The following is a 13,701-nucleotide window of genomic DNA, read 5'->3' on the forward strand; positions in this document are numbered from 1 at the left end:
CGGCCTTTTTATTTGGTGGGAACAAGATGACATCACTCCTGTGCATGCATGGGAGTTCAATCAGCTAGCCATTGCTGAACTTGTGCACTGAGGTGGACATGTGCAACTAAGTGAACAGTGGCAGATATGAAGGTAAGAAACTTTATGCAGAAGAGACATAGTATGTCTCTTCCACATTAAAACTCCTGCCTGTTCACCAACTTTTGTTTTACTTAAAGTTCTACTTCAATGTGTTGTATGCAAGCTGTTGATGATAGGACATTTAGTAAAGTATAGGACATTCTGCTGAGTAAAGTTGAGCAAAGGGGGTAAAACAAATTTTTAGACACGTGCAATTAGTTTCCCAACGAATCGAAATTCAGCTGAATTTTGCATCTTTCGGACTTTATAACAGAACAAAATTATATATTTTACTAATGAAAACAAAACAAAATTAATTTTACAGTGAACTTATAAAAGTACCTCTAACTGTCTTGATATTAGCTTCTTCTTGTCTTTTTGTAGCCCTGAGAGAGGGAGGGGTAGCACTTTGAGCCAATCAGCATGGGAAAGCCAAGGGATGGTCTCAATAATATATTGCTGCTCCTCCGCTGTTCATTCACAGGCGAGTCCTTGACATGGTTGCATTGCTTAAATACAGCTTCCTCTACAAGGACCTGCTGCCTAGCAGGGTAGGATTATAAAACTGGTTGAACGGAATTATGAATCCCTTGGCAAGTTGAATAGTTACCATGCATGTTAACGAGCATTTGTCTGGACTTTACCTTTGAATCAGTCTTCTGTTTCTTTGTGTTCCTGTTATACTTTAGGTTCACGTTCCTAATGAAAAAAAAAAAAAAACAATATTCACAATAACAGTTACCTGTGAAAACTGATTTATAAATATCACTCTCATAGAAATGGTGACTCATTTTCATTTTGAAGTGCACATTTATTAACCTGAAGGACTGGTGTCAGCTGCTGATAGGTAAAGCATAATGGGCCCTTGTTTCATTCTAGCAACATGCTCCTTTATTCTTGGCTTCACTTACACTTCTCATGCACATGAATAAAGGTTTCACAAAAAGACAGGAAACAGCACACAGATCAAAATGATTTTATCCCTGTGTTTATTTTACATAAGCTAATGAGTGGGAGATCTGAGCCTGACCAGCGAATGGTTAATGGAAAGCCGTAGCTTGCGCACATTTATTTTATACATACTGTAAAGGCTACGGCAGGATTTGGAGACATGCTATATTTGAAACATGTATAAAAGCTTGGCAACAGAATATATAAGACTGAGTAAACTTCAAGGTAATTTCTTTTCATGCCATGGTAACAAATTAAAACGCGCGTTGGGTAAACGATGACAGGTTTTTGTATTCGTCAAAAACCAGCATACTGGAAAATGTCTGCCTCTTAATAGCCAGTTTCTGCGTGAAATGGAAATGAACAAAGGAAGATAAAAGGCTTTGTGTTAAGGATGTATTAATGTAAACTGATAAAATATTTTGTATTAGTTTGTGGCATGGACAAACATAACATTTTTCACTGCTAATGTCAAAGCATACAAACATTTTTCAAACTGTATGTTTCTTCACTTTTTTATATTTAAAGCTGAAATCTGGGAACAAAAATATGTTTATTCAGATATACTCCTCTATAACCCAAAAGGATATAAATCATCTTTGTGTGCACCAAATGCCTTTGTCATTCTAGGTATTACCTTGTAAAAATAGCAGTGAAATTATCACTGTGCTGCACATAGCCTGGGCAGGGAGCAGAAATGTAGGTTGGACCCAGCAGGCTCCACTCACCACAGACTGCCTTCAGAGAATTATTGGGGAAGCGGGGCAGATACAAGACCAGTCACCCTGCATAAGGAAAAGGAGCTGAAGTGATCGATCTTTATCGCAAGAAGCTCTTGCACAAAGGAAAGATTCACACATACACAAATTTAACAAATACGCAAAGCACACCAAAATTCAAATAAGAATACACATTCCTCCTGCATTTAGACATTATTTGCTTAACCTGGAATTCTGCTCTAACCACTGCTTTATTTCAATAATAAAAATATCAACTGGTTGACTCATAACTGTAATTTTTTTCTTTAATGATAAATGGGGTGTCAGTAAAGTAATCATTCTTTAAAATAGTTAAAGCTATTGTAAAGGTAAAAAAAAAACATTAAAAAGAAATAAATAAATAACAAACATGTCTATTCTTACCTGCTCTGTGCAATGGAATTGACAGAGCTGCAGACGTGCACAGCGCTGGGTAGAATGAGGGCTCAGGTAAGTAAAAGGGGGGGGGGGGTGAGGGGGTGTGCTGATGGAGGAATGCATTAAGGTAAAAAATGTTTAGGCCTTAGAACCACTTTAACTTAACGGTACATTCCTGTCAAAACTAAAAATTATGCTTTGAAATGCATTCTGGGGACACAACCTACTGCCCCAGCTTGAGCTACTAATAGAGGTGTAGCTGTAGTGCGACATGCCTCTTCAATCAGTAGTGTTAGTAATCTTAAGATCTGAGAAGCTTCTTTGTAATACAGGAAAATTATTTTCAAACACATTCACTGCAGGATTCTTGCTGTCGTTTATGTGCAGGATCTTGATATATTTGAGAATCAGAGTGTTTCATGGCAAACCACCACCAGTTTTAAGTCAGACTTGGAAAATAGAATGTGATACTGCAAGCAAAGGGAAGGAATAAAAACAACCCAATTTCTGCAAGAAGACTGTGTTGCTTTAGATATGGTGGTGATTTTTTATAGCATAGATATATGTGAATTGTTAGATTTTAAAACCATGTGTTGTTTTAGAAGCTGGGCCTCTCCTATTGACATACTAACAAACCTGTTGGACTGCTTTGTGAAGTTTCTTGCAGGAAACAAGGTAGCAGGAAATAGGTGAAGGGGAATAAGACTTTGAACAAGCCAAGTGCTTGAAGAACAAAGAAGCAAGAGTTGTTTTGGAAGACTAAGGATGAGCTCCGGTGTGTTCGCAGACTCCACGTGCAGAGCCCGCCAAGAAGTCGGCACAGCGCTGCGCTAATCACAGGCAGTGAGACATTTTCCCAATGTACGGCTGCAGAGATCGGGAAATGTCTCACTGCCTGTGATTAGCGCAGCGCCGTGCCGACTTCCTGGCGGGCTCTGCACGAGTAGAGCCTGAGCTCATCCTTATGGAAGACAAACAAGAAAACTTGTTCTGGAGACAAAGGAGGACAGAGTTGATATGAGGACTTCAGAGAAGCAGGAAGCAGTCTGGAAGATCCTGGATTCTAGAAGATGACTCCATCATAAAAAAAGATCCAAGTTAAGTAACTGTTTAGTTTATGCCCATCATACATTGTACACACTTATTTGTTATGTAGTCATATAGTCGGTTAAGGCTGAAAAAAGACAATAGTCCACCCAGTTCAACCTGTAAATTTGCTAGGAAGATATTCAGTTTGGGAATGTTGTAGGCATATAGTGTTATAATTTGCATGCTATGATTTGTTTTTCCTGCAGTTGTATGTGCAGCTTCTGTTCAGTAAAGCACATTAACACATTACAAAGTTTTAATTGCTTCCTTGGGTTTACCGCAAGAACCTTGAAAGACGAAAGCAAAACAATTGGAAGCTCATCCGGGATTTGCGCTACAGTTCAACTGAAGCAGACCTGTTTTTCTGTGATGTGTTCTGTTGCTTGTGCTGAATAGAAATATTGCATAAGCTGTTTAGGAAAAACAAGGTTGCAGAGGTTTCTGGTGTCCAGTACACCATACACCCTGCCTACCTGGGCCAGAGACAATGAGTGGATCCCTATTGTTAAATAATTTGTATGTTTCTCCTTTGAGCAGAGCTTGGGGTGATGGAGTCTTGGATTTCCCCCCCCAGATTTTATGCTTAAGGTCCGTACACACGGTCAGAAAATCTGAAGATAAACTTCGTCCAATGAACGATCTGCCAATTTTCTGATCGTTAGTGTGCCGCTTTTGACAGCCGATTGTGAATTTTCAGCAGACAAAAACTGGATGTGCAGGCTTGAAAATTTTTATCTGCTGTGACCACAACGTCTGATTTTCTTTTCATTAGAATGGTTTTCTGACAAAAAAAAATCTGAAGAGCAAGATTAGGCATGCTCAGAAATGAAGGAACACATACAAAACAATTCAACACATTACATCACTTCTGACGTTGAATTCTGTCATCAGAAATTTTTCTGATGGTGAGTACCCTCTTCACTTTTGATTTGAGACTAGCATCAAACAAAAAAACTGATGAAAATGTGTCCAATAATATGACCGTGTGTACAAGGCTTTAAAGGTTTGGGTTCAGTAGGGGATAGAGGCTGTGTTTGGTTTTCATTCCCTGCATGCTCTACATACTGAATCTGAAAAGAGGAAAAAACAGAGGTAGAAAGAGACTTGTTAAACAAGCAGCTTACAGTGGTGATTAAGTGTTTAGAGGACACTGCAAGCAAGGCAAAGGATTTAGAAAGTAGGGCACTCAAAGTCAAACCTTCAGTGGTTTCAAAGTGTGTTCAAACTATAGGTAAATATAAATATTTAAATGAGCGCTGTGCAGCCCTCATAAACAGGTCTAATGATGCCCTGACAAAGGAGAAAGGACCTAAGCCTATAAACAAAAATAGGACATGTGCCACTGCTACTTCCCATAAGCTGGAAGCTGGGAATATGTTCAGTTTAAATAGAGATGCATGAGCAGGATCAGATAAAAGGAAAGCAAGGACTATGATCTCCAGGAGACACATGTGGACTGATTTACAGTACCTAAGTTGGGGGTCCCTAGAGAGTAAAAAGATGGAATTCCTCCACCAGCTTTACTTAAGAGATGGAAGTAAGTGTCTGGGAATGATAGATTCAGTCACATTAGGTGTTTTTGGTGTCATAGACTGAGGAACATTACTAGAGACTGCCATGCTGTGAAGACTGGACAACAGTAGGACAGTGTTCCCAGGACAGCATGGAGAGAGAGGCAGGTTTATTCTTTTCACTGGAAATTTATGCCTTTTTGTGAAAGTGTTACAAGGCAACAGTGGGCACCCTACAATAGTTTTGCAGTTAGAAATGGGTAGAAAAAAATAAAAATGTGAGCAGTGAGTTAAGTTTTTTGGCACAATTGGAAGGAAAATATAATCTGCTTTGTCTTTTACTCTCTTAAGGTAATGAACATTCGAGAGGTGGAGCAGGCAGAACAGATGGCCAGGCCAGATAAGATGAGGCAGATCAGAAGAAGAGATGAGAACATGAGGAAGATGCAAATGGTTTCCTGATGGCAGCTTAATTGGAGTGGACTTTCACCTGAGCATTTCCTTGTGACCAGGAGGACAGGGCACTATCATCTGGAACTTTCTTTACATCTATGATACACAAAGACATCTGGCTGCAGAAGTAAATTGAGAGAACTTTTTCACCTAAAGAGGAGCTCTAGTCGTTGTTTGTGTTTATTAAAATGTCAGCCGCTACAAAAACTGTAGCTGCTGACTTTTAATAAACAAACATTCACCTGTCCCAGGATACTGTGGCACTTGGCTGTGACAGCTTGTGGCCTCTCAGCCAGGTGCCCACTGCGTATGCGTCAGTCGCGCTGTGCCTCCTGAATAGTCTGGCAGTCTTCTGGGAATTGTGACGTGAAGGGAGGCGGAGAGAACTTCTGCTCAGACAAACAAGATATTTGGGAGGCACACCCTAAAAGATGCATTAAAGATGGTCATAAGACCGTACAACAGAACAAAATATTACAGCACACACATTCAAAAAAGACATTTACCTCCTGCTGCAAGGCTATTTAAAACACTTAGACATTTTCAAAAAACATTTTGAAAAAATATGGGGATTTGGTCACACCATATTGCTATATGGTGCTTAGGCCCTCTTACTGCGACAAAGTACCCCATGATTAGTGGGTCCTACACTATCCATAGAATGGGAGATCCTGCTTCTCTGAACCATGGAAGCCATACACTCCTCTATATGGGAGAACTAAAGGTCTCCATCCAAGACACAGGTGGACACTAATGAGAGGCACTGATGAGGGAGTGGGGAACTTCTGCTCAGATTGCCTAGGTGATCCGAGTGGAAGTGGGTGGAGCTCCGCTTTAAGCACAATGCAAGGTATTCTTGTACAAGTACTTTAAAATGTATCTATGGTCAAAATGTAAAATTATATATTCATTTCCACATAGTATTTCATGTACTTCTAGCCTACTCCTATTAGTCTGAACGATCTTGATGTTTGTACATTTACTTTGTGAAGAATCCCACACATTTATTTTCTTGAATTCTGTGAAATGTATTAACTACGCCCTGTAAATATGCACTGCTGTGTCACACATTTCACAGACTCTGCCTTCAGAACTACAGAGGGGCTGGGAGGAGGAGTTTTAGGAGTAAGAGTTGATAGAGGAATTACTGCTTATATGCAGAAAGATACCATGGGATATGTAGTGATTGAAAAGTAAACCAAAGCATTGAGAAGAGGAGAAGCTGCAAAGCATACAGAAAATCCAGGAAGTTGATGAACGAGATGGATTTGTTTATAATGAATAATCAAAAATAACTGTTGTTTGTATTGCTATTATAATGCTTATGTAAAAATATGTTGTGATCATAGATCTCTTTTAAGTATCCATATGCTCAATGGGAATGATTTGCTTGTTGCCATTGTCAAGAGGGGATTATAATTATTCTATAAACAAATGTGTATAGCTGTAGATAGGTGTATACAGACCCCCATGGCATGAGGAAAACATAGACTTGAACCAATAAACACTTTGAAGGCCTGCAGAAGTATATCCAATATGTTAAGGAGGGGCAGTCCCTGGGTGAGGACACATTGTATGCTGTAATGCTGTTAGTGGTTTAATAAAAGTATTCTGAAGAGTGGATACCAATGAGATGTTTATTGGTAAGCAATGTGTAGTGATGGGCAGAATGATTTTGGCAAATTGATTTCAAAACAAAATTACAGATTTTGTCATCAGTGAAGTTTCAGAAAACTTTTAATTGCCTAAAAAAAGGAAAAACACCGTACTTTATTTAGTGTTTTTGGGAGGGAGCATTTCAGGTAGTTTAAATTTTTTATTTTTGTGTTCTTTATATATATATATATATATATATATATATATATATATATATATATATATATCTGTAATGTATTTGATTGTTATTTGTATACTATAATTATTTTTCCACAGATTTTTTTTCTTTCCCTAAAAATACCCTGAATAGTGTGGGGGCAAATTTTGAAAGAACAATTCGAGGATAGTTTGCACAAGCTTCTGTAACTTTTAGAAACCATTTAAAGCCCACTGAACCCTCAGAAGCCACCTTAATTTTGCCTTTCTTATCAACTCCAATGCATTTTACCCAGTTGGGGTGCTTCACTCTGGATGGAGCACCAACAGAGACACCTTTGGAAAGCAAGTCAATCTGTGTTGAGGGTTGTGTTAGGTGCACTAGCAGATTTAGATGAACGTGACTAACAAATTTCAGTGGAACTCCATCTAACACTTTTTAACCATTTTTTTAACCTTTTGAGATAAAGGTTTTACATAAATGAATAAAGGCTGACCATTTTAAGCACCCCTACCATCAGTAAACAGTTTTTCTCAACCCTGTGACTGCCATTTTTGCTGGACAGCTTGGTCTGTTAAAGGAAGTTAAAAAAGAACAGATTTACTGGCCGGATCACAATTTTTGTGTTTAATACTGCTTTAAGCTTTAAAGAAGAGGGCGTGGTGGGACTTTATCTGAAGCATATCTGCAGGAAAATATGCAAAGACATATACAAAAATTCCCAAATCCCCCCCCCCCCCTCTTTTTTCAATGCTTTAATTTTTAATCAACTTCCTATAGCCTTTGTTTTAAATAAATAACACATTCAACACTCATCACTTTTAGTTACATGGTCCAACACAAACAAGAAGTGCATTAATATAAACAACAGCATTTTTGACCGTCTGTTGTAGCTTTTAGTAAAATATTTAAAAGCAAAATAAAAAGAAACATATTTTATTATACACGCATGTGTAACATCGATAACTTATCAGTTAAAATCAATATTTACATTTGCTGCAATGAATTATCTTCATTAACATCTATCATTGTACAATAAACTATTCATATTTGTATAAACTGATCTTAGAGCAATACAACTTTGCAGATTTGGAAATGCTTGCAATTGCCAGTTTTTGATATTACTGTATAAAGCATATGGTATTTTTCCCTGTTTTCATCATTTCCAATTACAGTACATATGTAGCATACGGATGTGAGATTAATCAGAACATTTAATCAAATGACCTAAACTTTAATACAGATCTGTCATCTAAATACAGCATGTTAAACTCATGTCTGAAGAGAAACAGCAAATACCCAACAATTACATAGCATTACACTAGATTGGGCTTATTATATTTCAGTCCGCTTTGAACATTTTGCATTTAGAACTATTCAGGGATCCTACTAACAGCCTACAATTTATATCCTGGCATTCATCTATTTATCTATGGTTGTTGGTATGCTTATTTCCTATATGACACTGAATGGCAAAAAAAAATTAAGCCTAGTGTTGATTTATGGGTACCAGACATTGCTGTAGAGTTGCCCCTTTAAGTCAGATGTGAATTGTAGTGGAAGCAAAAGTAAGGGATTGGGTGGTACCCAAAACCATGGCTCAGGACATTTGGGTGCAACCTACAACTGGAACTTCAGGTGTGAGTTGGAAGAGTAGGTCAGCTGGGAAAGGGTGATGGGGGGAGCTGGACAGCCACACAGGCATCTGTTCTGTGCAGTAAAAGTAGACAAAAACCCTCAGGCCTCGTACACATGATCGGATTTTCCGACGGGAACTGTGTGATGACAGACTGTTGGAGGAAAATCCAACCGTTTGTACGCTCTATCGGACGATTGCTGTCGGATTTTCCGCGGACAAATGTTGGATGGCAGGATTATACATTTTCCGCAGACAAATACATTTTCCGAACGTGTGTGCACAAGTCTGTCAGACAAAAGTCCAAAGTACAAACACGCATGCTCAGAAGCAAGGATGAGCCAGAAGCCATCGGTCTAGTAAACTAGCATTCGTAATGGAGAATTAACAAATTAAGAAATCTCGAAATGCAGCACACTCTCTTCTTCTTTAACCGCTTGCCGACCAGCACATGCCAATTTATGTCGGCAGAATGACACTGGTGGGCAAAAGGGTGTACAGGTATGTCCCCTTTAAAAAGCGGTGCTGCGGGCGCTCGTACGGCACCGGCGGCATGCATCCGCCACGGTGTCCAAGACAGCGGGTCCCACGGACTTGATGTCCACCGGGTGCCCGCGATTGTGTCATGGAGAGGTAGAACAGGGAGATACTTTTGTAAACAAAGCATTTCCCCGTTCTGCCTAGTGACAGGACAGAGATCACTGCTCTCTGTCATCGAGAGCATTGATTGCTGTCATGTGAGGTGTAGCCCCTCCCCCACAGTTAGAATCACTCCCTAGGACACACTTAACCCTTTCACCGCCCCCCTAGTGGTTAACCCCTTCACTGTCAGTGTCATTTACACAGTAATCAATGCATTTTTATAGCACTGATCGCTGTATAAATGACAATGGTCCCAAAATAGTATCAAAAGTGTCCGATCTGTCCGACATAATGTCGCAGTCCCGATAAAAATAGCAGTTCGCCGCCATTACTAATTAAAAAAAAATTAAATTAAAATGCCATAAAACTATCCCCTATTTTGTAAACGCTATAAATTTTGCGCAAACCAATTAATATACGCTCATTGCGATTTTTTTTTACCAAAAATATGTAGAAGAATACATATCGGCCTAAACTGAGGAAAAAAATCGTTTTTTTATATATTTTTGGGGGATATTTGTTATAGCAAAAAGTAAAAAACATTGCATTTTTTTCTAAATTGTTGCTCTTTTTTTGTTTAGAGAGCAACAAAAAAAAAAACACAGAGGCGATCAAGTACCACCAAAAGAAAACTCTATTTGTGGGAAAAAAAGGACGTCAATTTTGTTTGGGTACAACGTCGCATATAAAATAAAATTAGACATGCTATGTGCCGATAGAACTTAGCCAAAAAGTGCATTCTATGCATCCAAAAATATATAAAATATACCAAATCAAATCATTATTCAACCAAAAAATAAAATAAAAGCCTTATGCATGTGTCCTGCTTCTTAATATAGGGGGTCAACAATGCCAAGAGTTGGTAAAAGCAGGGGTCCATCATCCGGAGATAATTCCGAAAATCATCTGGATTATTCTCCTGGAGCTCCCGCAGCAAAGGCATATGACATAATTGGTCATGATTAATAAAGCAACCAATTTTTGGTCTAAGAAATCCTCCTCCTCCTTTTCCTGGACTGGACTTGTGTCAAAGCAATAACTCCAAGGCCAGTAATAAATAACACATTATCTCCTCCGCAACATGTCTGGTTGACGAACGGCCATTCAGAATCGAACTGAAAAGAGCAAAATGAAAAGCACGAAATGAAAAGCGTGAATCAACACTCACCAAACTACTACTAACATGAAATTAGCAGAAGGAGACCAAAGGGTGGCGCCTGACAATTGAACTTCCTCTTTATCAGCTCGTAGTACATCTAGTACGTCACTACGTTCCTGTTTGTTGGCCGACAATTGCTTGCCGTTTGTATGCAAGACAAGTTTTTGGCCAACGCCCTTCGGACAAAAGTCTGAGGCTTTGTCTGCTGAAAATCCAGTCGCGTGTACAAGGCTTTAGTCTAGGAAAACACTAGGCCAGGCTATCTGTGGTGGAACACATTTCAGAGTGTGGCTAAACAGCCACTGTCAATTGTTCAAAAGGTGATCCTGCCACTTTTTTTGGCTTTTTTTTTTCTTGTAATAATGGCAATTTATTATGGGGCTAATGTGCCACAGTCATGAACCAAGCATTTGGCTTGAATGACTGACTCTGATAAATGGTGCAGCCTGTAAATTTAACATACCACGTATAATTTGCTGCGGATTGTGAACAGCCTAACTGTATTGTACACTTGCAGGGGGAATGTTTAAACTGCGGCTCAGCCACCTGTTTTTATGTACCCCTGGCTGCCCGGGTGAAAGAGGCCGAAGTGAATGACATTTAATTTGCTAAAGCACAGTGTAATATGTTTGCAATGGAGGAAAGGTATGAGTCACTTTAAGTAAGAAAAATGTCCTAAACTGCCGCTGGAACCATGCAACAGGTACCTTCACACTAAAGCGATAAAACTACATTTTTACCATTTTCTTTCCACAAATAGAGCTTTCTTTTGGTGGTATTTGATCACCACTGGGGTTTTCATTTTTTGCTAAACAAACTAAAAAAGACCGATTTTCTTTTACAAAAAAAGTTTTTCTTTGTTTCGGTTATAAAATGTTGTTTTCTCCTTCACTGACGGGCACTGATGAGGTGGCACTGATGGGCATTGATGAGGTGGCACTGATGGGCACTGATGTTTGGCACTGATAAGGTGGCACTGATGAGGAGGCACTGATATGTAGAATTGATGAGCACTGATAGGCGGCACTAATATGCAGCACTGATGGGCACCAATAGGTGGCACTGATATGCAGCACTGATGGGCACTGATAGGTGGTACTGATGGGCACTGACAGGTAGCTGTGATGGACACTGACAGGCAGCACTGATTGGCACTGATAGATGGTATTGATTGGCACTGATAGGTGGCACTGACAGGTGGCACTGATTATGAGGTACTGATGAGGTTCTGTCAGGTGTTACTCTAGGGCACTGACTGGCACTGTGATGGGCACTGTGGTGGGCACTAATTGGCACTGATATTGGCACTGATTGGGCACCTACAGATGTTTCTAATGGGGCACTGACTGGCAGCTGATGGGCACCTTTTTGGCAGCTGTGGTGGCACATCTGATGGGGCTGTGCCGATAATCATTGTGCTGATTATGAGCACAGACTCCTTCTCTGACATGGAGAGCCGCGTATTGGCTCTCCCTGTCAGCGCAAACCGAGAAATAGTGTTTATCGGCACTTCCTGGTTCACGCGATGATCAGCTGTGATTAGTCACAGCTGATCACATGGTAAGAAGCCTCTGTCAGAGGCTTCTTACCACGATCGGAGATGCAACGTGTCAGAATGACACGCCGCATTTGCGATCCCCGAGCTGCGTGCCCCCGCAGTCGCGCCAGCATGTTATCCTGCTGGACATCATATGATACCCAGTCAGGATAACAGAGCCACTTCCCGGCCGTCAATCTGCTATAATCTGCCGGGCGGGAAGTGTTTAAAGCATGTTATACAGCACAGTGCTTGTGCTGTGTCATTTGGCCCACTATAACACTTGTAATATCTGGCTGATCCTGCCTGGCTATACCCTCCCCTCTGTAAACTGACCACGGTGTATCATGGCTGCTGAGCTTTGACCCCGTGGTCAGTTTATGTGCTTCCATCATCCGCAGCCTTCCTGTGTTAGTGACAGCCCCCTCTGCTCCTGCTGCTCTCATAACTTTTAAAATGTTATATGAGCCCCTCTGTGTTCTAATAACAAGTGATCCTGTTTGTGTGCTTTATTAAAAAAATGCCTCCTTTACCGTATATATCAGCGGTTCCCCATGATCACGTGACGGCCAGCTCTCTCTCTCCCCTTCTCCTCGCATCTTGGCTGACGTCAGCCGGGCAGAGAGGAGACAAGGCCGGTAACTTTTTAAAAAATAAAACACACAGACAGGAGCACTTGTTATTAGAACACAGAGGGGCTTATATAAAGTTATGGAAGTGGGTTAACAACCACCTTTAGCATGTTCCCAAATTCAGTATCCCTATTGCACAGAAAGCTTAAATGAATACCATAACAAGTGAACAGTACTTTCCATTTTACACTTCTTTAGTTAACACATTTATCACAATTTCAATACATATGTCAGAGAAGACGCATGCATGTGCGCAGGCGCAAAGTTCCTTTTGGCCCTGTTTGTGGCGTTTGGCAGGTGTGAATTCGCACACATGGGCGGATTTAAGGCTGCATTCACACTTGAGGGTTTTCAGCTCATAAAACGCCTGAAAAATGCCCAACAAGCAAAATCCCATTCATTTCAATGGCACCTGTTCACATCTGAGCATTTTGTTACCTAAAGCAAAACGCCTGAAAACGCCTGAAAAAGGTGAAAAAAAAATGAGCTTCTTTGGGACAGATTACAGGCGGTTTTCTGCCTTTTGCATTGGTGACCTGAACAAAACTGCAGAAAAAACGAGGCAAAAATCTCAATAAAAACGCGGCAACATCATGGTAAAAATGCGGCAAATCGTGGTAAAAAGGCGTGACTTTGAAACACTCAAGTGTGAATGCATCCTAAACTGCACTAGAGCCTTGTGTCAGTGCCATTTGGTCTATTACATTTCTGAAGCATCTGTGCATCTGTTCCTGTATCTTTCATCCATTGCTGACCCAATCTGCTCCTGACTTTGCCTAAACTCTGCCTGCACCGACCCCCTGGCTCATCCCTGGACTAAGCTTCTGCCTTATCCTTCTACTTATCTGCCTTGTTGTTACCGAACCCGGCCTGACTTCTGATTACTCTTCTGACTGCCGTCTGTGTTTGATCTGCCTGCCAGTTGATGACCTGGACTGTCTGACCTTGCCTTGGATCTTCTCTCTGCACCTGATCCAGCCGTAGCTGTGCCTGTCATCAGCTCCTGCTCTTCTGCCTGCGTT

General features: G+C 40.4%; 1 long non-coding RNA gene across 1 annotated transcript; it reads left to right on the top strand.

The window, feature by feature from the left end:
• The first annotated feature begins 3,068 nt into the window (after positions 1 to 3,068).
• Positions 3,069 to 6,883, top strand: LOC141126903 (uncharacterized). The gene is made up of 2 exons (XR_012241461.1): positions 3,069 to 4,201; positions 5,159 to 6,883. It is a non-coding gene; the product is annotated as an uncharacterized lncRNA (long non-coding RNA).
• The last annotated feature ends 6,818 nt before the right edge of the window (positions 6,884 to 13,701 follow it).

Source organism: Aquarana catesbeiana, linkage group LG01, assembly GCF_042186555.1.
Source record: "Aquarana catesbeiana isolate 2022-GZ linkage group LG01, ASM4218655v1, whole genome shotgun sequence".
Lineage (NCBI taxonomy): Eukaryota > Metazoa > Chordata > Amphibia > Anura > Ranidae > Aquarana > Aquarana catesbeiana.